Consider the following 22,383-nt stretch of genomic DNA (forward strand, 5'->3'; position numbering starts at 1 on the left):
TTGATTTTAAATATTTATGTTACTGACAGCTGTAGATCTCACGTACTGTCCAAAACTAACATGACATGTTGCATAGACATCCCTGCTTTTAATTGTTTTTCAAATGAAATTCCATCATTCTTTCCAATATCCATTGAATTCAGTGGTGCCAGTGGGCCAATTTCTTCTTTGAGCTATGCCTACTGAACACATGAAAGGGTCGTTCCTATGCAGAAGCATATACGATCTGGCAGTAAATTCTTTTTTGAGACCAGGAGTAGTGAATGAACAGGGTAGGTGTGCATAAGCCCCTTCAAACTCTGGAGGGTACCATTGTCACTTCAGAGGTGTCCCGGCTTGTTGCAGGGTACTCTCTTTTTTACCTGTTAAACAGAAGAATGCGGGACCTCTGGACACAATGAAAACCCACTGGCTTCATCTGTTTTAATAACGTAGTGTATGGTTTTAGGTGTGAATCTGCTTTGCATCTATAACTGTAGGCTTGTGGTATACACCTGAACTTAAAGCAATTCTCCTCCTGGTGGGACCCGGGCTGAAGTTGTGAACCAGAGCACTATCTTAGTGCCTCACTCGCAATGGGGCTGCGAGGACCTCCAGCAGTTAGGTCTGTATGCGTGTGTGATGTGCACCTGGGACCAGGACCTGGTGCCAGCTTCGTTCCTAGTTAAGACTGAGCCTGGACTGGCAGTACCAGAATGGCAACAGGTCAGACCAAATCAAAGCTGACCTCCAAGTTGGTGTCCGAGCTTCACTTCAACCATTAACTTAATGTCATTCCTGCCTCAGTCAGTGGCTGCTGGCAGAGTAGCTGTCTGCTCTACGCATTATCCCATGCTGAGATCTTTCAGGCTGTTCCTGTGCCTGTCAGTAGGAGGCTGCTCTCTCAGCTCTACATGATGAGACATCTTGTTACAAAGAGCAAATATACAGTTCTTTGTACCAGATGGGAGTTATGCTCCAGGCTTTGATCTCTTAGGTCTTAAAGCAACATCTCTGCTTGTTTACAATATTCTAATATCTGAAAACTGCAGCTTGAAATGGTCCACTTAATTTATTGTGTGTTATGCACAGATCTGATACCAGCCTGGAAGGCACGTGTCCCAGTTTATTTGGTTAGTACAGCTGATGTCACGATGTAGAAAGTGATGGTGTTCACTGGCTCTTTACAATTAGATCAATATTGACATGTATTCTTTTCCTAAGGAGAGTGAATTCTTGTTCTGCAGTAGCTATGGTTCTTTGAAACGTTGTCATCCTCAAGGACCCTGTAGCTCACCCTTCATCCATATTTGAGCTAGACGGAGAAGAAAAGGCCACTTGAATCTCTAACTGGTGGCACATGCAGCAGAGCACATATGGCTGGCTGATTCAGACTGTCTGCAAGGTCCTGCACGTCTGCACAGGGAGAGTCCTGCTGACTGCACCCGCTCCTAAAACACCTGTTTCTATAGATCCGGTCTTTCCCAGTTTACTAGGTTGCATTCAGACAGGCATTTACCTGCTCAGGTAGCACCTACCTGCTAGTAAAAACCCTGTTGTAGTAGCATTCTGCTTCTCTGGGTGGTTGTCTGACATAGACTTGATAGAGATTGTCTCAGAAGAGCAATTTCACCCTAAGTATGATAGCTGGCTCCTTGTGCAATACTGTACTGTCCCATGATACAAGTGGCTATATCTCTCCTAACTTTCTGACACACAGACACCAACAAGGTGATTGACAAAACAGATATTTTTTTTTTCTTATCGTTTACCTATATAATATAAAAGTTTCCATCATGGGAAATAGATTCACCTTTTACTCAGATTAGCAGAAATTGCATTGGATTTCTATACGAGATTTTTTTTTAATTCCATATCAAACTTTCTTTTTCTAAAGGTGCAAGAAAATAAGCTATTAAAACCTTAAGGTGTTTGACCTGTCAATACTTTAGTGCTTGTATTTTAAAGCACGTAATGCTATGTTAATGCATCTTTAGCAAGAGATACAGTTATTCCAGGGTTTGCATGCCTGCTCCATAAGTAAGAACAGGTGTTTTTTTCCTACGCCTGTTCTCACTTACACTTCAGGCGCACAAGTTCAGCAGTGGTACTATATCCAGCCTTAATAAATGTGAACGTTGCCGTAGAAACACTGTCACTTTGAGAGAGGTATGGAATGCCAAAGAAACCTGTTCTCACAGCATGCAGATGCTAAAAGCAGATGAAGACGTTTATCAGTTAATCAGTTAAGCTTATTATTTATGGAAAATACAGATCATGTAAGACTATGGAATGCGTTTGTTAATTAAGTGAAAAATCAGGAATTGCGGGTGTTCCAGCTAATTCCTCATGTGTTACTGTAGAGCATGAAGATACAAGCCCTAACAAATATATATGCACATTTCTGGAAGCATAAAGTAGTACCTAACTTCCCAAGTTATATATATTAAAGCACACAAATAATGAAGCTGCAAATATTGTTTAACCAATGTATTTGTTACCAATGTATTTTTGCATTACTAGTTTTCTTGGAAATTATTAGGGTTTGTAATTGGGGCAACCATGTTTTCTAAAACTTATAACTGATTTTTTAGCAGTATTTAATGGATAGTACATGGGAGTAGGTTTCGAGAATGAAACAGATCTCAGCAATTTTTCTCATATGCCCAGGAAATCACCTTAGGGCCTCAGTTTCATAGCTGTGAAGCAGAGATACGCTGTCACCGTTGTGAAGTGCTCTGACATGGTGAAAAGTTCTGTATGAAACCTCAGTTGCTGTTCTGCTTCTGAAAATCTAGTCAACAGTCCCCACTTTCTTCCTAGACAATAAATAGGCAGGTAACTGAGCTGAGTCAGGTTTCAGGTTTCAGAAAGCTCTGGGTGAGTGCATCAAGACAGAACTGGGAACTAGATGGCCATGCACATGTTGCAAAGAAGTGCTGGTAAGCAGCTAGCTGTCAGAACAGAGACTTTGCCAGATCTATCCTATGATTTACACTTTGCCATAGTTTAATATGAAGACAGTAAGCTCTCGGTAAAGCAAGACTAGTTTTTGACATGCACAAAAGCTAATAAACAGTTGGGTACCTGAACTGTTCAGTAGTAGCAGGACCAATCTGCGAGAGGGACAGCCTAGTGTATTTCAGATGACCTTTCCAGTGTGCCAGGGAAAGGGAATTGGTAAATAATTGAAAGCTGGGGTTGGCAGGCTTGTCCTGCTGCTGCCATGCAGCATTTAGTGAAAATAATTGTGCAACACCTGGTTTGTTACAGTGAAAGTTTATTTTCTAGCTCCATTTTCCACTATGTCTTTTCTTTAACCGATACAGGCACAGCAGCTTTTGAAGGGCAAATGCGCTAGTCCTGCTGTCATCTGCTAGGCGGTACTCTTGGAAGCTCATTTTCTAGTAAGACTGTTCATGTTAAATCATGTGCAGATTCCTGGATGCAGAGGGCCACATGCACTTCTAGAGGGCTGTATCAAGTGCCTATCTCGATCCCTTTGAGGGACCCCCAACCTTCCTGCAACACCGTTGCCACCACCTTGCCCAGGGGAGCCCAGGCGCGGGATGAGGAGGGGGCTGGAGCCCAGGCACACGAGGGGAGGTGGAGGGCAGTGCCTTTGCCCAAGGGGCAGCAGAAGGGCACAGGGGAGCGATCCCCAGGAAAGGGTCCCTCAGCCCCCCGACCCTCCTCCTTCTCCCGCTGGAGGACATCTTTCAGGCCACAGGCCCCCCAGCTCCCAGAACAGCCACATTTGGCCACATGTTGACACCACAGTGGCCTCCTGATGTCAGGAGATACCTCACTGCCCATTGTTCTGGACCCTATAAATACGGGGATTCTGGCAGCTGGCCCACAGTTCGCTGAGCTTCGAGGCACTCGGATTCTGATCATGATCGGAATAAAGAGGACCCACAGCAGCGAGGCGAGTGGCTGCCCCCGTCTGCGCGGGAAGGCAGAGAGGTGGCTGCAGGAGGGGTGGAGGAAGAGGAGGAAGCGTGGGAGGGGGGACACCATCAGCCGCATGGTAGCGGTGGCTGTTGCTCATGTGGCTGATGGTGTGGAGCCCATGGAGGTGGATCCACCGGAAGACCAAGAAGAGCCCATGGAGGTGGATCCACCAGAAGACCAAGAAGAGCCGATGGAGGTGGATCCACCTCCAGCGTGGCTCCCCTGGCACCACTACACCGTGCCAGGGCTCCCCTCCATGACGCCGTGGCCGCGGCGGCGCAGGAACACCCGGCCAGCGCCCTACCATCGGCCCAGCCACCGCCGTTAGCCGGGAGGCCCAGCCTCCACGCGTGGCCATCCAGTGGGCTCACCCATTCCATCTCCCAGCACCAACAATTATTTTGTTGAGTGCCATGGGTAGGGTGAGCCCTTCTTTCCCACTCCACCCCTCACCCCCGCCCCTCCTGAAGGGCTGCCATCCATCTCCTCTGCTCTGAGCCCCACGAAAAGGGGATGAGATGTCCTGGCTTCCACCAGGCTGCTGTGCCGGGGGCGACAGGAGTTGTCCCTCAGAGGGCCACCGAGATCCCTGCAGCCTGGAGGTGGGGTTTCTTCAGTCTGAAGACAAGAAGGTTGCCGGATGGGTGGCTGAAGGTGAAGCCAGACCCTCTGCGGCGGTGCACGAAGAACAGCAACAGATCAAGCACAGGAGTTAGTTAGACAACTGTTCCTTCGGAGAAGCAGAAGACTGCAGCTCTGCCGGGTAGAAGTGCTGGCCTTCAGCATGAAGGTCCCTTCTAGGTACTTCAAGAGGAGCTCCTTTCAGGGTTGGGCAGTAAACAATTTTAAACAAACCCAAAACAATAAACCGAGAAAACAACAGTAAAAATGCTTTCCTCCTCTCTCGTTTGGTACTTTGGCGACTGCATCTGGACTCCTCTGTCCCCTCCTGGTCTCCCCAGACCAGGAAAGACACTGACGCGTGGGGTGTGGGCCCAGCCCAGGGCCTTCGAGATGGTGAGGGGCCGGGGCACACGGCACACGAGGGCAGGCTGAGGGTGGTGAGACACTGGAGCAGGTTGCCCAGAGAAGGTGTGGATGCCCCATGCCTGGCAGTCTTCAAGGCCAGGTTGGCCGGGGCTTTGAGCAACCTGGTCTAGTGAAAGATACCTGCCAGCCTCACCTCTGTGCCTGGGAAGATCATGGAACAGATCCTCCTAGAAGCTATGGCACTTGGAAGACAAGGCAGTGAATTGAGACAGCCAGCATGGCTTCACCAAGGGCAAGTCTTGCCTGACCGAGCTAGCGGCCTTCTATGGGTGAGTGACTACATCAGCGGAGAGGGGAAGAGCTACTGATGCCATCTATCTGGACTTCTGTAAGGCCTTTGACATGGTCTCCCACAACATCCATCTCTCTAAATTGGAGAGTTACGGGTTTGATGGATGGACTGTTGGATGAGGAATTGGCTGGATGGTCACATCCAGAGAGTAATGGTCAATGGCTCAGTGTCTGGATGGAGATCAGTGGTGTCCCTCAGGGATCCGTACTGGGACCAGTACTGTTTAATATCTCCATCAACAACATAGTGGGATTGAGTGCACCCTCAGCAAGTTCGCAGAGGTCTCCAAGCTGGGTGGTGCAGCTGACACACCTGAGGGATGGGATGCCATTCAGAGGGACCTGGACAAGCTTGAGAAGTGGGCCCATGTGAAGCTTGTGAGGTTCAACAAGGCCAAGTGCAAGGTCCTGCACCTGGGCCAGGGCAGCCCCAGTATAAAGACAGACTGGGGGATGAAGGGTTTGAGAGAAGCTGGCCATGAGCTGGCAATGTGTGCTCACAGCCCAGAAAGCCGACTGTATCCTGAGCTGCATCAAAAGAACCATGGCCAGCAGGCTGAGGAAGGTGATTCTACTCCGCTCTAGTGAGATCCCACCTGGAGTACTGCATCCAGCTCTGGTGCCCTCAGCACAGGACAGATGTGGACCTGTTGGAATAGGTCCAGAGGAGGCCCACAAAAATGATCAGAGGGCTGGAACACCTATGAGGACCAGCTGAGAGAGTTGGGGTTGTTCAGCCTGGAGAAGAGAAGGCTCTGGGGAGACCTTATTGCGACCTTCCAGTACTTAAAGGGGCTTCTAAGAAAGATGGGGCCAGACTTTTCAGTAGGGCCTGTAGCGATAGGACAGGGGCTAATGGTTTTAAACTGAAAGAGGGCAGATTCAGACTAGATATAAGGAAGAAAAGTTGTATGATGAGGGTGGTGAAACACTGGAAGAGGTTGCTGAGAGAGGCTGTAGATGCCCCATCCCTGAAAACATTCCAGGTCAGGTTGGATGAGGCTCTTAAGCAATCTGATCTAGTAGAAGATGTCCCTGCTTACTGCAGGGCGGTTGGACTAGCTGACCTTTAAAGGACCCTCCCAACGCAAACTATTGTATCATTCTATGCTTCAGTATGCTCCATGAAGCTTCAGTTGCTTCAGGGTACAGAAAACCAAGCTGAATTAGAGAAGTCTAGAGGACCAGATCTTGCTATTTTAACAGGAATCTGCAAATTGACATAAACTTCGCCCAAGGAAAGACAGGAAGGCTTTGAATCATTGAAAAAGAGAGGAGTAGTGGAGTTGTGTCTTCTTCCAAAGAACTCTCAAATGCCTCTGTACTGGGTTTGCGTGCCAGCTGGGGCTACAGTCGTGGCTTCTGTGTGAAGGTGCTGGAAGCTTCCCCTGTGTGTGTTGCTATCCTATAACTACCTTCATAAAAAAAGGTTAGTAGCCCTGAGTTGTTCAGGAATCCTTTAGTGGCACTATCCTCCGCTACTGAAGTGCCCAAATCTTATCAAAGCAAGGGAATATGTACTTTGCTAGCCTAGAATATGTTGTGTCTGATTACTGCAATTATTTCGATGCCAGTTGTGGCTTTTTAACTTCCATGTTTTGCAGTATACAATATATTTTAGAGTAGCCTGAAATTGCATTTAATTAATTGGGAGCTTGGAAATGCAATGGCATCTAAAGAAATGATGCTGTATACTCAACTCCTGGTAGTGCTCATTCACAAAGGTTTCTGCCCTAAAACACTACTACATGGAGAGCGTGAATGACAGTGATAACAGAGTTATGTTGTGCAGTGGGTCTCTATCATGTAATAAAAACTTTCCTGGGTGATGAAAGCGATGTAGGTGCTACAATCACTTGTCTCTTCATGGTTTTTGATGACAGTCTTAAATGTGATATGGCTCTAACGTTATAGATGATCATATAAAGTTCAGTCATCTGAAAAGTGTGTTGAATTGGTGCCATTCACATAGAGGAGGTCCACGTAGCCATTTCAAAATCCAGCTGAATCGTGCAGATTGCCCAATGGCAATCCAGTGCATTTCTGTTTGACTGCTTGTATATATGTTATGTTCCTGTGGCTGAAATTAATTCTGGTGCTTATGACTGGGCAAAAAATGCCTGTCTCTTCGAAGTTCCACTGAACTGCAGCTTTCGTAACTCAAGCAGCTACTTGGAGAAATGGGCCTTGTGTTAGTTCTTTCCATGCAGAATTTGAGTTACGGGATGAAAACAGGATCTGAGCTTAAGAATAACTGACTGATGATCATCTCTGCCCTGCAGTTTGGATCCAAGGAAATATAAGCTCATGCACAGCTACACCGCAATGTCAGCGGCGCAGTAACTGCGTGTTAATTCAAGTTTCTTCAGTGCTAGATTTGGGATGAGTACATCAGATGATTGATAAGGCAGACAAGGAAGGTTGTCATTTGCTACAGGTTGGTCCTGAAGTGGCGAGGAAGCTTGCTGGTGTCCCAGTTGGAGACAGCTTAGAGCTTCGCAGAAGCATAAGCAAGATGGAATCTTGAACCCTGGAGCACGAGAGGCTCCGGACTGGCTGGGGCTGGGCTGTTGCTCCCCACAAAAGAAGGACAAGGAGGAATGGATCTGAGGGCAGTGGGAGGGCTGTAAATGGTTTCCCCTCTTATGTGTTCATTATAGTATCTACAGGCCAGGTACTACCTGTGGTTGTAACAGCGGTTATTACTGGCTGTATCGGTGCCAGGGCCTTAGCTGATATCCTTAGAACCAACCTTTGGTACTGCTTGCAGATTTGCTAAAGAGGGTTAATGCAGGGTTGAATGTTAAATGAATATGTTTGATTTGTTTTAGGAGTGTGTTTCAGGAGGGTATAGTGGTTGATTTGGTCTGGAAAGCCTGTTTTTAGACTAAAGCATTGCAGCCCTCATCCAAAGGGGCTTAGGGTTCTCTGCCAAGGACTGTGTTGTATTTTGAAACCCAGGTACTCTATGTTTACTTCCACAAATGTTCGCAACTGTACATAATGTAGCAATATATAACGGAGAGAAGGGTGGCCCTTGATTCTCTCCTACATCAGTAAAACCCACAGGGAGGTGCACTTCCCCACGCGCACGCAGGCTCACGTACTCTCAGAGCATCTGGAGCTTTTTAAAAGCATCTATTATTCTAAATTCCTTGAAAACTTCCTAAAAATTAAAAATCAATCCATTTGCTCAATCTCTGTCAAGCCAGTAATCTTATGGAAGTACTTTTTGTCCCCAAAGTGAAGGACTCTGACAGGAGACAAATGCTGTCATTTACACTGGCAGACTCATTCTCTGCCTGACCTCACCCCAATGGCATTTTAAAAGTGTGGGTTCATTATTTTGTTCAGGTGAATCATTCAAAATTACCATTCATCTGAAAGAGTTTATCAAATACTAATGGGATTTTGTAAAATAAATGGCTTTGCAATTCTTCATCTAGAAGATTGCTGGGAGATGAAATGAGTCTCTGAGATATTTATTAACTTCTGTTGGTAGCTCTGAAAATAAAGCAGGCATGTGTTTTAAACTTTTCTAAAGGAAGTCTTTAGTTATCAGCGAGGAGTTTTTAATGCACAATGAAAATGCTAATCGTGCAGTTGTTTGCTGTTTATAATACTGTTTGTAATGACAGAAGATTATTTTTAATAAAGAATCCAAATTTTCTAAGAAAAAATTCTAAAAATAGTTTCTAAAAATAAGAATTTTTAGAAAATCTTTCGAATACAATTTTCTGAATAATTGGTCTTTTCTAGCAGCTCAGAACACTGGTGGATGCCTAGTCCCGGAGAGTGAGAAGACTTCCTCATGTAGTTGCTCAGCGATGGACTTGGAAGACAGTGGCAGCTATGATGCTCATCCTTCTCTTAAGTTTTATCAAGCAGTTAGGGTACACCGTCAAGTTTTGATACCAGATGTAATTATTCACTAGAAGCAAGTGTATATTTAATCCTGTAAGGTAGGAGTGTTAAGTAGGCAGGATAGAGTTCGCACATATGGAATATTGCATTCTTTAATGATGCTGGAGCAAGCTAAAGCTTATTCTCTGCTTTTGTATCTGCATGTCAAAGCGTGAACCCAAATCAAAATCTTTGTTGGTACAGATCAGTCACAGGTGCAAATGTGCAACGGCAATTTAATTAGTGCAAACTATGTCAGCAAAGGGGAACTTGCCTTTCCCAAAAGGTACCCCTCAAATTGTGCTTTAGCCAGAACACCATCTTAACTAGATGAGCTCTTCCCACCATAAAATTGTGGTTTGAATCTTATCTAGATTGTTAGATAAGCTTTATGGAGACAGGGATGGTATGTATGTAACATGTGACAGACATGTTTAGACCGTAACATACTTTGCCATCAGTTATGACTGGGTTATCTGAGTGATACCATAATATAAGCTTCAAATTATTTTTGCCTTCTCTTTACCTAGTGTTATGTATGTTCTCATTCTCCAAGAAGCAAAGGATTGTGAGAAAGAAACAAGGGAAGATTGTGTGTAGGAAGGGAAATTCCTTCTAACGTTTTGTAATTCTGTAATTTTCCATAGTCGCCTTAGTGGTTTGCTTATACTTTTTTTTAATAAACACTTACCAGGCCCAGAATAATAGCAGATAAAAAAGGAGAACACAGGACTACTGAGAGATTATTTTAATTTTGATGGTCAACAGAAAGACAGTTCAGCAGTGCAAGGGAAAAACAGATGGAAGCAGCAACTCTAAAATCAGATGAGGTTAAAATTAATTTTTAGCAGACTATTTCATGTGTAATAGCAGTAACATCTCTTTACATCATATTTTAAAGGCAAAGTACTTTTAAAATAGTTTTTTGTTCAGCATTCTGCAAATGGGGAGAGAGTTTGAGGATTTTTCAGAAGATGATTCTCTCTAATGAAGTGTTTTATGGCTAAGACCATTGCTGGCATAAAACCATTGGCTACTTCTGCCTGCAGCTTCTACCTCTAAATCTTATATACATTCAATAACTCTAGCTTCCTCCTTTCTTACAGGTCTTATTCATTAATGACTGCTGTGGGTTCCTTTATTGCATCTTCTTCATCCTAGATCATTATAGGGTCACTAAATGTAATTCTTCCCTGTGGGTATATACTAGCTGTTCCTGCTCATTTCACAACATCGTAATTACAGAGGTTGCAAATTATGAAAACAATTTAGTTTAATTTAGATTCAGTGTCAGCTGTAGGGGAAAATCCATTTATGTACCCACACTGTTGGCTTTATTTTTTGCCTTGTTTTTAATAGAAAGGGACCTGGTATTACTGATCCAGTGTGTCATAGAAGGTAGGAGTCCCATGGCAGTGTTCCTTTTCCATAGCCAGTTGGATTTGAGATATTAGGACATTTTAAATGGAATTATTCTTATTTCACGAGGCACCTGAGGTCCTGAGCAGTGGCAGCCCTGGGGTCAGCGAATGCGATGGTCAGGTCCCTCGAGGACTGTGCTGTGCACGAGGGTACTGTCTGTGCGTGTGAAAGAAACGGAGAGCGCTGCTGCTTCAGGCCTCTAGCTCTGTTCGGGTTTTTCCTCTCCTGTGCTTTGAGCTGAGCCAGATCGTGGCACAGGGCTGGCTGCTGCCAGAATTACTCATGTTTCTCTATTTTGCTGTGCGTGCCGTCCGTAGAAACAGCAGCTTCATGAAGAAGACAACTGACTCCTCTTTTTTTTGAAACGGCTACTTCTTTTCTGATCACACCGACGTGGAATCAGTTTCCCATCAATGACAGCTAAGCGTGCACTGCCCATGTTTTCCCTCTCTAATTTTGCAAAGTCAGGGGCAGCGCACCTTACTTTACGTACACCCTACCCATTACAGCACACATTCTTGTGCTGCTTATATTCCTCTGGGTGTCCCTGGGAATACATAGTTGTGCTCTTGAGAGGGATGGTTACCTGCAGATGCAAACACTTTATCTGATTCTGAGAGAGATCAGGAGAAGGGTAGATAAACATCTTTCACTGGTCAGTGGTAGGCATGATCCGCTCTAGGTTTACTATTACAGGAATCTCACTAGTGCAGTTGGCATTTAAACCCAAAGATGACAGGTACTTTGCAGCATTTTTGCCAACAGACAAAGCAGGTACCGAGTACAGATTACCACACAGCACTGCTTTGGAACCTGTTATTTCTGCCTACAGCGCATCCATTATTCCAGTCCGCAGATGCTGATCATCAGGAAGCGGCTACTGCGCAGGTGCTGCAGTAAGAACAAATAAATCCCTGAAGTGTCTGAGGGCCATAAGCCTGTTTCACCTCTACCCATGCATCAAATATGAACTCCTGCCTCCAGTGACTGAACTTTCTGCACCACCGGTCTCCAGCCCTCTCTGTAATGCTCTTATCCCTGTATGGCTCACAGGGGAGCCTCTCAGGCTTTTAATCGGTAGCTTATTGTTTAAAGATTTATTTGTTTTGCGAGACTACTGCCAACGTTGATCACAGACTGGCATCCACGGAAGGAAGCGGGACAACTGGCGGAGTGTCCACTACTTCTCCAGCTGGGTGCCTTATCTGCGATGAGACTGTTTTGAAGGATTCAGATCATTTGCAAGTGTCATCTTAAAACTGCAGATGCTTCATTTGTCTTGTTTACGGTGGAGATATGTGAAAGAGAATGAGGTGTAACCAGCAAGTCCCTTGACATTGCAGAAAAGCCTTTTTTTTTTTTTTTTTTTGTAGGAGGGCCTTGTTTCCATGGCTACCTTTTGTTAAGATTCCTGCTGTTGGGATCAACTTTAATTCTTCGAGCACCAGAGAATGCCCAGCGGTGGGACGGTGTGGTCTCAGACAGGGCTGGGGGCAGGATACTCGCACACGCCTTCAGCCTCTGCACAAACCAGCAGCGCCTGGTTTCTGGGCTCTGCTAATCCCTCCTCCTCCTCCCTCATTTTAAAGCAGGCAATCTCATGTTTCTTTCTCTGCCTTCTTTGCCCTCCAGCAGACTTCCCCCGCTTTGGGGACACACTGCCATAACAGGGAAACTAATTATGCCCAGAAACCATAAAGAAAATGCTGATCTTTCTCCCTGCCGCCAAATCAAGACGGTATAGCTGAGGGAACACGGGTTCTTGCCCCAACCCCTCTGCTCACCCAGTGATCAGCCTGTATCCTGCTAAAAAAAAACCTGAACAAACAAACCCAAACCAACCTCTGTCTCCTGCAATTGCTGTTAATTTCAAATTGAGATATTAATGTTAAATGTTTCCGTCTCAGATTTTTCCCATGATTTTTTCCTTTTCCAGATTCTCCCTCCCCCATGCAGGCAGCAACAAGTTGATGGAAGAAGTGTGAATTGTTGGTCCTTAGTGTGGCTATACTCGGATGCCGTGATCTCGGGAGTGTTGGGTTGTAGATGAAGTAGTAGTTTTCTACTTTTTCACAGATCTACCTGTAATAAAAGGAAAAAGTTTCTGAAAGCCCGGTGGTGGTTTGATAACATTGGTACCTTCTAAAAGTTTGCTTGGGTCTTTCTGTGAGTTTTTAAGTGTGTCACGTATGGATCATTTGCTTCCCTTCCTCTCTCATCTGTGTTGAAATTGCATGTTCTTGTCAATGATGTGTATCCAGAAGCAGTAGACTTCAAACCTATTCATGGGTATTTCTAATTTCTCATTATCTTTCTCCCTTTGGAATTGATTTAATGTATCTGGGGCTTTCTCTCGTGTCACAAAAAGGAGCAATGCCGCTTGCAGCCTTTTCTCCTACTTATCTATTTTTGTAGCCATGAGGTACAAGAGAAATCTCAGCTTCTATTTTCTTCAATTTTCCGCTAAATTTCCTTTGAAGGTTATCTTTCCTGGAGGCTTCAACTGATCCATTTTCTTTTAATTTCCTCCTCTTTTTTTTTGGCACTGCATAATGTGTTTGTGTAAAGAAGAAGAAAGGAGAAGAGAAGAAAGTATACCTCTCTGTTGACATAAAAACTCTTTGGTTCTTGCTCTGCTTCTGGGCTCTGTGCTTGGATATCCTAAATACAGCCGTGCACCTCTTCGGTGCTATAAAAGGGAACGCTGCTGTGAAGAATGCTATTTGAAATTACTTTCCTTACGGACTTTGAATCAGGCCCTGTTGTAGCAGATCTGTTGTCCATATATATTCATGTAATCACAGCTCTTTGCTTTGCTGATTTAAAGTCACTTTTAATTATTCCTAATTCATCTGGAGCCAATGCAGCTAAAACATATTTATTCTATTTTGGAGAGGGTATGAGGTTTGGAGGATTGTTTCTGCTCCATAAATATGCCCCTGGCTGCTCCTTTACTCTAGGATGGGGGCTCTTAACACTCCTGCAAAGGGTCTGTGCGAGGAAGAAGAGCTCGGGTGAAGAGCAGAGCCGTTCTGGTGGTGAGAGTTGCACACATGCATGTAGCTGCATCATGTGTGCCCTTACGTCTGCTGCCAGGTACAGAAATTGAGCATGCCTGTGTGCTTGTAGTGTCCCAGACCCAAGATTTTGGAATGACTGTCTCTTTCCCCGTATCCATGCAAGGCAGTAAAGACTGGTGTGTTTGCCCTGTTCTCTCTCCTGATATGGCTCATCTAGAAGAGTTTAGAAGCCTTCCTCATTCAGAGAATTGATTGATGGCATCTTTTCCTGAGCATGCTGTGCTCTCAGCTTTTACTTATACCTTCAAGACTTCACACAGAACTTGCTTTTCAAGCAAATTCACCTTTTGACAATTTGAGCCCACTTTCTCAGCAACTCTTCTGAACTTTTTAAATACTTTCTGACTGTTTCTGAGTGTGTCTGTGAGCTGCCTGGGAGTTTGGTTAGTATTGAAAAAGTATTTATTTCCACATTTCACATTCACAGCATGTAAATAACAAAATCGATGTTGGGTAAGTCCCAGTCCATACCTCAGAACTAATGGAGGGAGATTATTGCATCTCTCCAATTCAGAACCTCTCTTAGCCAAAAAATGAACCTTAGACATATTTAAAGTTGTTTGTGTTAAAGGAAGACTGGACGTGTTGCATTTCAGATCAGCCCTGCTCTTGTCACGTTTTATCTTCCTCCTCCTCGGCGGCTGTAGGATGTCTGGCACCAAAAAGTCTCCTCGGACACTGGGCGCTCTATGCTAGAACCTCTGTCTGATTTAAAACCGCACTTGATATTGCCACCAAATTTCCTTAGCAGGATAAAGGATTTGGCCTGTTGGTTTCTTGGTTGGAAAGCATAACCATAAAATCCCTGAGAAAAGCAAGTTTTCTGTTTACAGCAGAGCTAATGTAGCTTTCCTACTTATTTGTGTACTGTTTCTCCACCACCTGCTCATATCCACACTGCTTTTCCTCCTACTTCTATAAGACTTTCTAGTTCCCTTTCTGTATGTCGCTGGGCAAGCAGCAGCGTTTTGGCTGATTTAGAGCTATGGATGGGCTGACTGGCAGGGCAGTATTAATGTGCTCCCTTAGTCAGCTGGCTGCTTCTTCATTGTATCCATTTTTCCTCTCTATGGGGCTACTCCCATAGGTTTCTACCCTCCATTGAGCTGATTTGCATGGAGAAAAAAAATAAGTGGTATGCCAAATTTGGCTGAGATTGCTATTAACAGGAGTATCAGTTTGCTTCTTATGCAGAAAAACTTCAGTGTGCTGCTATTTGGCCCCAAGTCATCTTACATTTTATTGAAATATTTGCCCACTCGCCTTAAAAGATACCAATAATTGAGCTTTCATTCTCATTTTTTTCTGTGGAATTTTATTTATTCATGGGGCAGCAATCTTACAGCTTATATAGCATGTAGACCATCGGTTATATGAGTTTAGTAGAAGGTCATTGTGCAGAAGATTAATAAAGTTATTTGGCTGTGTTGCATTTCCTCTTTATTCATTGTATGAGCAGCGTTGATGTGTGCAGTACACTGATACAGACTGTACTGTTTCATCCAAGTACACACAGTCCTATTCTCCCTATTTTTTGCCTTTAAAGTGAAGCACTTGTAGTTGTGAATGATGCGATTTATTTTATTAATGGTATCTTTGCTGCAGGCTGTAGCATTGAGTCTCTTTGTCCCGATGAAGTCTTTTTTATGACAATGATAATATATGACTTAGTGTTTGTTTCAGTAACAAGGAGACAACTGTGTTTTGCTTGTACTTTTTTTTCAGTCTTGAATTCTTTGGCCATTCCTGAAATAGACAAAATGGGCTGAAGCATATGCAAAGATCCTCGTTTCAAATTTAGCATTATCCATTGGCACGTTATTTTTAACTGGAGACAACAGCTCGAGAAAACCAACCCGTTCCTTAAGCATATCCTTAGCCTGTTAGATTTGTAAAGTTAATTAGAACTGCGGATCGCCGTGGTTCTGGACGGCATTAGATCAGCACATAAAGAGAGCCCAGGGACCTGTGCTGGGTTTGCTCGCAGGGAGAGTCCGTGTTGCCTTCAGCTGCAGCTGCGGCAAAGGGTTAGGATGCGATTGCACCGGCTGGACTTCATCCAGGCTACCAGGAAACCCTATTGAGAGAGAAAGCCGCCTGGCGCTTTTATTGACCACGCATCACCAGGGCTGCCCTTTACAGCCCTCTGTAAGAAGCGGCAACGCTGCCAGAGCAACTCCTTCCAAACCTCGTCCTGTGGTTCTGGCTCAGCGCTGGATGGAGCCCAGCTCTCATCAGCATCGCTTCCTGCCCGCGTCGGTGCCGCTTGGAGACCTTCCACTGCAAATATTGATCCAGCTAACACTGCTTAGCTTATCAGACCTGAGGAGATGAAAGTATTTGGCCTTGTGGCTGCAGGCTATTACAAATGATTACAACGTGAATCAGATCCTCCGCCTACCTGCGAGGTACCCAGTCTGGGATTCTTTTCCATCCCCTGCCCACGCAGTCTTTAGCCCGAAGACTGCTACCTCTGTAGGGAAATATGCCGCTGGAGGGATCAGGCTGGCACGCTGCCTCCTGGTTTGTGTTACTGTCTCGAACACATCATCTTTTTCTGTTCATTATATGCTTATGATAAGGTGTTGGCTAGAGTGGAAATGTTTGGAGGTCTTTTGGCTCCAGCCATGTCACTGCTTGTTCAGCTCAGTGTCCTGATTCACAGCTCTGCATTCTTTGCACTGAATCAGCCGTTAGAGATGCAAAAGGTCTGTTAGGTCACCTAGCACGCCCTTTGGTGACTCTTCCTTTCAGGATGTAAGTCTAGTTTTTGTTCTCCTAGGAGAAAAAAGGAAGCAGAATTACACAGTGTCTCTGCGGGTCTGGATTGCTGCGTGAACCTGTAGCTCTTTGGTCCTTTGTGCTCGTGGAGAGCTTTCGGTGTTTATAGATTCAAAAAATCGGTTTGGTTTTTTTTGACTGATCACATGTAAGAATGCCGCAAAGGCAGAATAAAAGTCACAGCACAGCAGATAATCAAGGGACAAAAACTTTCTAAATAGTGGGGTTTGGAGATTTGTGCCTCCTGCTTTTTGCTGTCACTCAGGGACAAACTCAGCACATGTGTATCTTTCCTGGCCTATTTGTCCTGACATTTCTTTTTCTGCTACACTAAAAAGCATTGTTAATATTGATTCTTCTTTGATGTGCGTATCTAGGCAAAAAATCAGGAGCTTGTTGATTGTGTCACTTAAGAGAAACTGGTGAAAGAGAGAGCTACTGCTAGGAACAGGTCTTGTTCATTTGAGAAGCCAGTCGTGCTTCCTTGAGCACAGAACCACCGGAGCAGAGACCGTCACTCCCTGCTCTTACAGCCAACACCCGCCTTCGCTCACTGAGGTGGTTTTCGTGATTGTGCTGCCATGCTTGTTCAGGGTGAGCTTCCTTCTCTTTTTGCTCTGTGCTCCTCTTTTGCATTACCCGTGTGTGCATGAGTGCCCAGGGACACGCCACCCTGCCCACGGCAGGACTCGGACAAATGCCTCCTCCGTACTCAGCTTTCTAGCTAGGCTTGCGTTTCTGCTTGGGTTTGTGTGCTGTATTTTGGGGATTATTATTTCAAGTATCAGCTCTTAAAGAGGAATTTACCGATTTCTTGAAGCATTTCAAATGGGGGTGCTGCTTATGTCCCATTGTTTTAGTGAGGTATATCCCCAGCCACAATCAAACTAGCTGATTACTTGTATTTCAGCAAGACCTGGATGGAAGTTTATCCTGCTGGGCTCCGTACATACACGGTGGGAGACAACCTCTGCGCGGAGGAACTCGCCGTTTGAGGAGACACTACAACAAAGGCTAAAAAAAGAGACAGTAAATGTAGCAGCTCGAAGGCAGGAAGAAAACTAAGCTGAGAGCCTGACTTAGAAACCCATCTTTTTTTAGGTGCTGTCTAAGGCCTAATGGACTCCCCACAATGTACTTCCCAGGTACTCTGTTGCATAATTTAAAAAACATTGAAATCAGTGAAAAAGCTGATGACTTTAAGCCCATGAAGCAGGATTCTCATTTCAGTTCGTTTCATGCTGAGGAGACTTATTAAGTGAAAGGTGAAGTTACCAAACCTAACACAGGAGCCTTTCTTTTCAGTGGAAAAGGGAGTTGCTGCCAGCTTGTTTGGATAACAGCAGTTAGCCAAGCCTGTGCCCTGGAGTGTGCTTTAACCCTCGGTGACTCCAAGTTCGCCAGCTGGTTTGCGGCAGGCAGAACTGCAGCACAGGTTTTCAAGAGCTCCGCGTCTGACCTTCTCACCGGCCACGGCGTGGTGGCAGCCTGGACTTCCCCTCCCTCAGCGAGAAGCACATCAAAGAAATAGGTGTAAATTGGAAGCTACAGATTAGGGTTAATTTGTATTTCATTTGCTGGATAGCAAGACAAAAAGGAGAAGAGTGAGGACCCTTCCCCGCTTTCCTAAACAGGTCTTACAAATCCTCTCAAAGTGCCCTACTTAGGGGAAAAAAAATCCCTTCTGAATCTCGCTGCTCAGGAGAGGCAGCTGTGATTTCACCCAGTCTCTGCCCTCTCCCAACCCCAGAGCAGCCTGACGATGCTCTGAAGCAGAGGAGTGCTTGCAGCCGCCCTAGCTCGGGTTGGTCTGAGCCGGAGGCGCTCTCTGCGGCGCCCGAGCGGGATGTGGCTCCGAAGGCAGGACAGCGGGCAGCGGGTTTGTGGTTGCCAGCATGCAGGATAACGAAGTAATGGCTCTTGTCCCCTTGCTGTTGTCGCCCTGCATCTCCCTTCCCTTACTGCCAGGACGCTTTAACCCCACCCTATTTCTCCGAGTAGGTGATGTGTAAAAAATGAGGGAGGGGTTGGCTTTGGTTTTAGTCAATAGTGGAAGGATTTTTATGTTTGAGGGAGAAGAAATTCACGCCCAATTGCTCAGGATGGGAGATCTTGCCAAAGTTGTTCTGGTCACGCCTCAAGGCTACTTGGGAATTCAGTTACTGAAGTCCATGCTAAAACCTGAAGACCTGTATGTGAGAAATGTTTGCTATGGTTTTTATAAGTCTATGAATCTGTCCTAATGTTTTGGGGTTTGGTTTAAGACAAGCAATTTTTTAAAAATGGCAGTCTTTCCCCAGATGTTGATGACCTGAGTTAGTAGTTACGGGACCCAACACTGGAAGACGGGACCCATCACTGGAAGACGGGACCCATCACTGGAAGACGGGACACTTTCCAGAGGTGAATGCCCAGGTCTAGTGGTGACACTTCTAAAGGTTGCACTTGCTCTGCTGCAGGATCTGTTCAAATGAGAAATTACTATGTTTCTCAGCTCAGCTTTTTTGTTTGTTTTGTTTTATTTGCATTTTCCTTACTAATGCCTGTGATTTTAATGCCTCCACTTGATTACATCTAAAATAAGTAAAATAATAAGAACAGCAACAACAAAAAATTCTGGAAAATGTTTGGCTTGGAGTTCTTCATCTGTTCATTGCTGTCAGTCTCAGAAAGGGCAGATGAAACTTTCAGTCTCAGAAAGGGCAGATGAATCTTTCCTTTCCAAGAAGACCATAAATATAGAGCAGTGCAGTCTCATTTACTAATATTATGACGCTAATTTAGCTGTAAATTCAATCTTACATCTATCTAAACCATCAAGAAAAAAGTCACCATGCTGGGAGACTGAGTTCCCAGCAAACATCTAAGCAGGAGCACAAGTCTCTACTCTTCTCTTCCTGTCAAATCACAAAAATGGTGTCCTGAAGCTTTGAAATGAGAAAATCTTTGTAGATTCAGGACCTACTGTTGTCTGAAGGCACCTTTATATGTTTCCTTTTAATTTCTCCATGGCTTGTGATCTCTATGTATTTAACGCTTACTGAAATTTCCTGCAGTTAAAAGCAGTGTCTCCTTAGTTATTAATTAAAAAAAAAGTATATATTTAAAAAAAGAGAATAATTTGATAATCTGCCTGGTCCTTTTCCAATAAATGAGTGATAATATACTATTCTAGATATCTCAAGCAATTCATTAAGCCTTTCAGCACTGAGCAGGCCACTAATGGATGCAGAATATCCCTTAAGTTCCTACTAAAATACAATAATCTTTACTGGAAATGGTAAGCCTTTGACAGTACACTCTATTGTGGGGTGGCAGGGAACTACATGAGGTGGAATTTGGTGGGACGCACAATTTATTGTCACTCACTTACAGAATGTTCCAGGAATTTCTTCTGATTCTCTGAGCTTTCCCTCACATCACCTGACTTTGACTCAGAGCGCAGACTGCAAAATGTAGTTTGGTTTATGAGATAAGGTTTTCAATTTCAACCTTAACAGAATTAAGTATTGACTTGACATTTACACAGATTCTGACTTGTGGGATGGGTTGACTGATTACAATGAGGACAAGCAATCTACCAGAGTATGAAAAAATGATGAATAGTGAAGAAGGAATGGTTGATAGTAATTAGGGAAGATTATATAATGTCTGTAGATCTATAGGACCTCATACTGAATGAACTGCAAAAGTTACTTAGAAGACCCTTCAACAGAAAAGCAGAAAATTCCAGTGAACTTCTTAAATGTGGTTGACTTGAGAGTTTTAGTGCAGGTCTTTTTACATCAGGTGAGTGTGTATTAGCAGTGTACAAGACAAGTTCCCACCTTTCTCCTCCAGTGAAGAGGTAAGGGAAAGGCTCACCTGCAAGTCTGTTTCAGATTTGAACTCTATCATGCTTTTTTCATAACCTTCAGTATTACTTTCCACTATCTAACTCTTGAGTGACTCTCGCTGAATAAAACCAGACAGAAATAATGAAAAGACCCCATGGCAAACTGCACTGTGGGGACCATTATCGCAGCTTTTTGAAGATAGAGGGCGAGCAAATAAGGATCTGTGTTCTCAAAGTCCTGGTTTCCTGTTAGATTTCATTCACTTTTTTGTTGCCTGTTTTCTTGCCTACCCCATCACTCTTTTCTCTTTGGTGTCTCCACTGTGTCAGAACTGACTCCTGGAGTGGGAGCTTCTGCGATGAAACTATCATCTGAGCTGGGCACAGGATTTGGCTAGCATTTTTTTGTTCTCTTATTAGAAGTGCTGAAATTTGCGTTATTTATCTCTGTGTTGTGTTCAGAAATAGACTCCTAATTTCTGTCCGATATTCCTAGGCAGCACCTTAATTAAAACAGTAATCTGGCAGTTATATGGAACCTGTCAGCAGATGACCTGAATGTTAACTTTCTAGAACCAGATTTTTCATCTTTTTTCCTCTCTATAAAATTTATCATGATCTATCTGTAGCCCCAGACTACACCAAGTTCTTCACTGGAACTGTGAGGAGACACCATGAGGGAATACTGTAAAATCTCTCCAAGACAGCAGATGGGGGGAGAAAACCTGCTTTGCTCCCAAAGGCAAAATATCTGGGCACAGAGACAAGTATTGTTTATAGCAAGAGATGATAATTTTTTTTTTTTTTTTTTTTTTTTTTTAACTAACCATCTTCCCTCTGGAAAATGCTACTTGCTTGTAATGATCTCTTTTAGTGAAACTGGGAAAATTGTGAAACAGTTCAATATTGAAATGGACGCTTCATTTAGAGTTTCTTGTCTCCTTTATACTCTTCCATTTCTTTTGTTCTGGTGTCTTCACTTTATTCCCACTATGTATATGATAGAAATGATCATATATTATATACTGGAATATTTTGATGTTTGGAGTTCATTTTTTACATTTCAACTCTATTTTTATTCACGTTCACTAGCTTCCCACTCTCTGTTGTTTGGGGGTTTTTTACTTAAAATTACTTTAATCTATGACAGTATTTCCCACCTTCCGGTCCCTTCCTCCATGACTCTCCTCCTTCATTTAGCCCTTAACCACGCTCTTAGTGACATCCCAAACTTTAAATCTTGTTGTCATGTTTGACAATCCCTAAGGAAAGGCCCTGGGGTATAGATGATGCACGAATAATAGTGTACAAGGAGAAGCCCCCAGACACTTTCATACTTTTCCGATGCACAGTACCTTTTTTCTTCTCTTTGCTTAGGGAAAACGAGCTACTACAAGCCTCAGATGACATTCCCATCACACCTAATAGCTATTCACCTTAACTTATGGGATAATGGGATCCCTTTTTGTCCTCTTTGTGCTGATGAACATCAGGAGACCTCAGTGCAAAATCTCACTACGAGGGGCAGGCAGACAAGTCTAACCTTGATTACTGTCACCTCCATCTTTTATCCCTGGCATGTGCTACAGCTCTTGCAAACTCTCAGCAATTATCTCTGTGTTCCTTAGTGTTCTTGCTATTTCTGGTTTTACAGATACATCAAACATAGCTTCAGGACACATTTTAATAGACACTGTATTAGACTGATATATGACCTCTGTTCTTAGACATTTATGATCTCAAAAACCCTTCCACGAACTGTAATTCCGTCTCCAAAGTGCTTGAACAAAATCTCATTTTTAGCACGTTGCAGCTGAAGAAAGGAGATGATGGCAAAGACGTGGGGTTTCAGCAAGAAGAGATGCTTAGGAAAGCTTTAAGGAAAGAAAGGGAGAAATGGCAGTGATGATGGAAGTGAGATTGTGCCAATCACTGAAGCTGGAAAACATGAACGCAAAGGCAGGAGGCCAGCAAAGGAGTTCCTTGAAAGAAACGGACTCCAAGACAGTGTGAAGAGGAAGATGACTTGCTGTTGGAGCTCTGCTGTGACCAGCTTAGGGCGAAGTAAGAAAGAACTGTTGAGAGGTT

The sequence above is a fragment of the Accipiter gentilis genome, chromosome 17 (assembly GCF_929443795.1).
Source record: "Accipiter gentilis chromosome 17, bAccGen1.1, whole genome shotgun sequence".
In the NCBI taxonomy this organism is placed as follows: Eukaryota; Metazoa; Chordata; class Aves; order Accipitriformes; family Accipitridae; genus Astur; species Astur gentilis.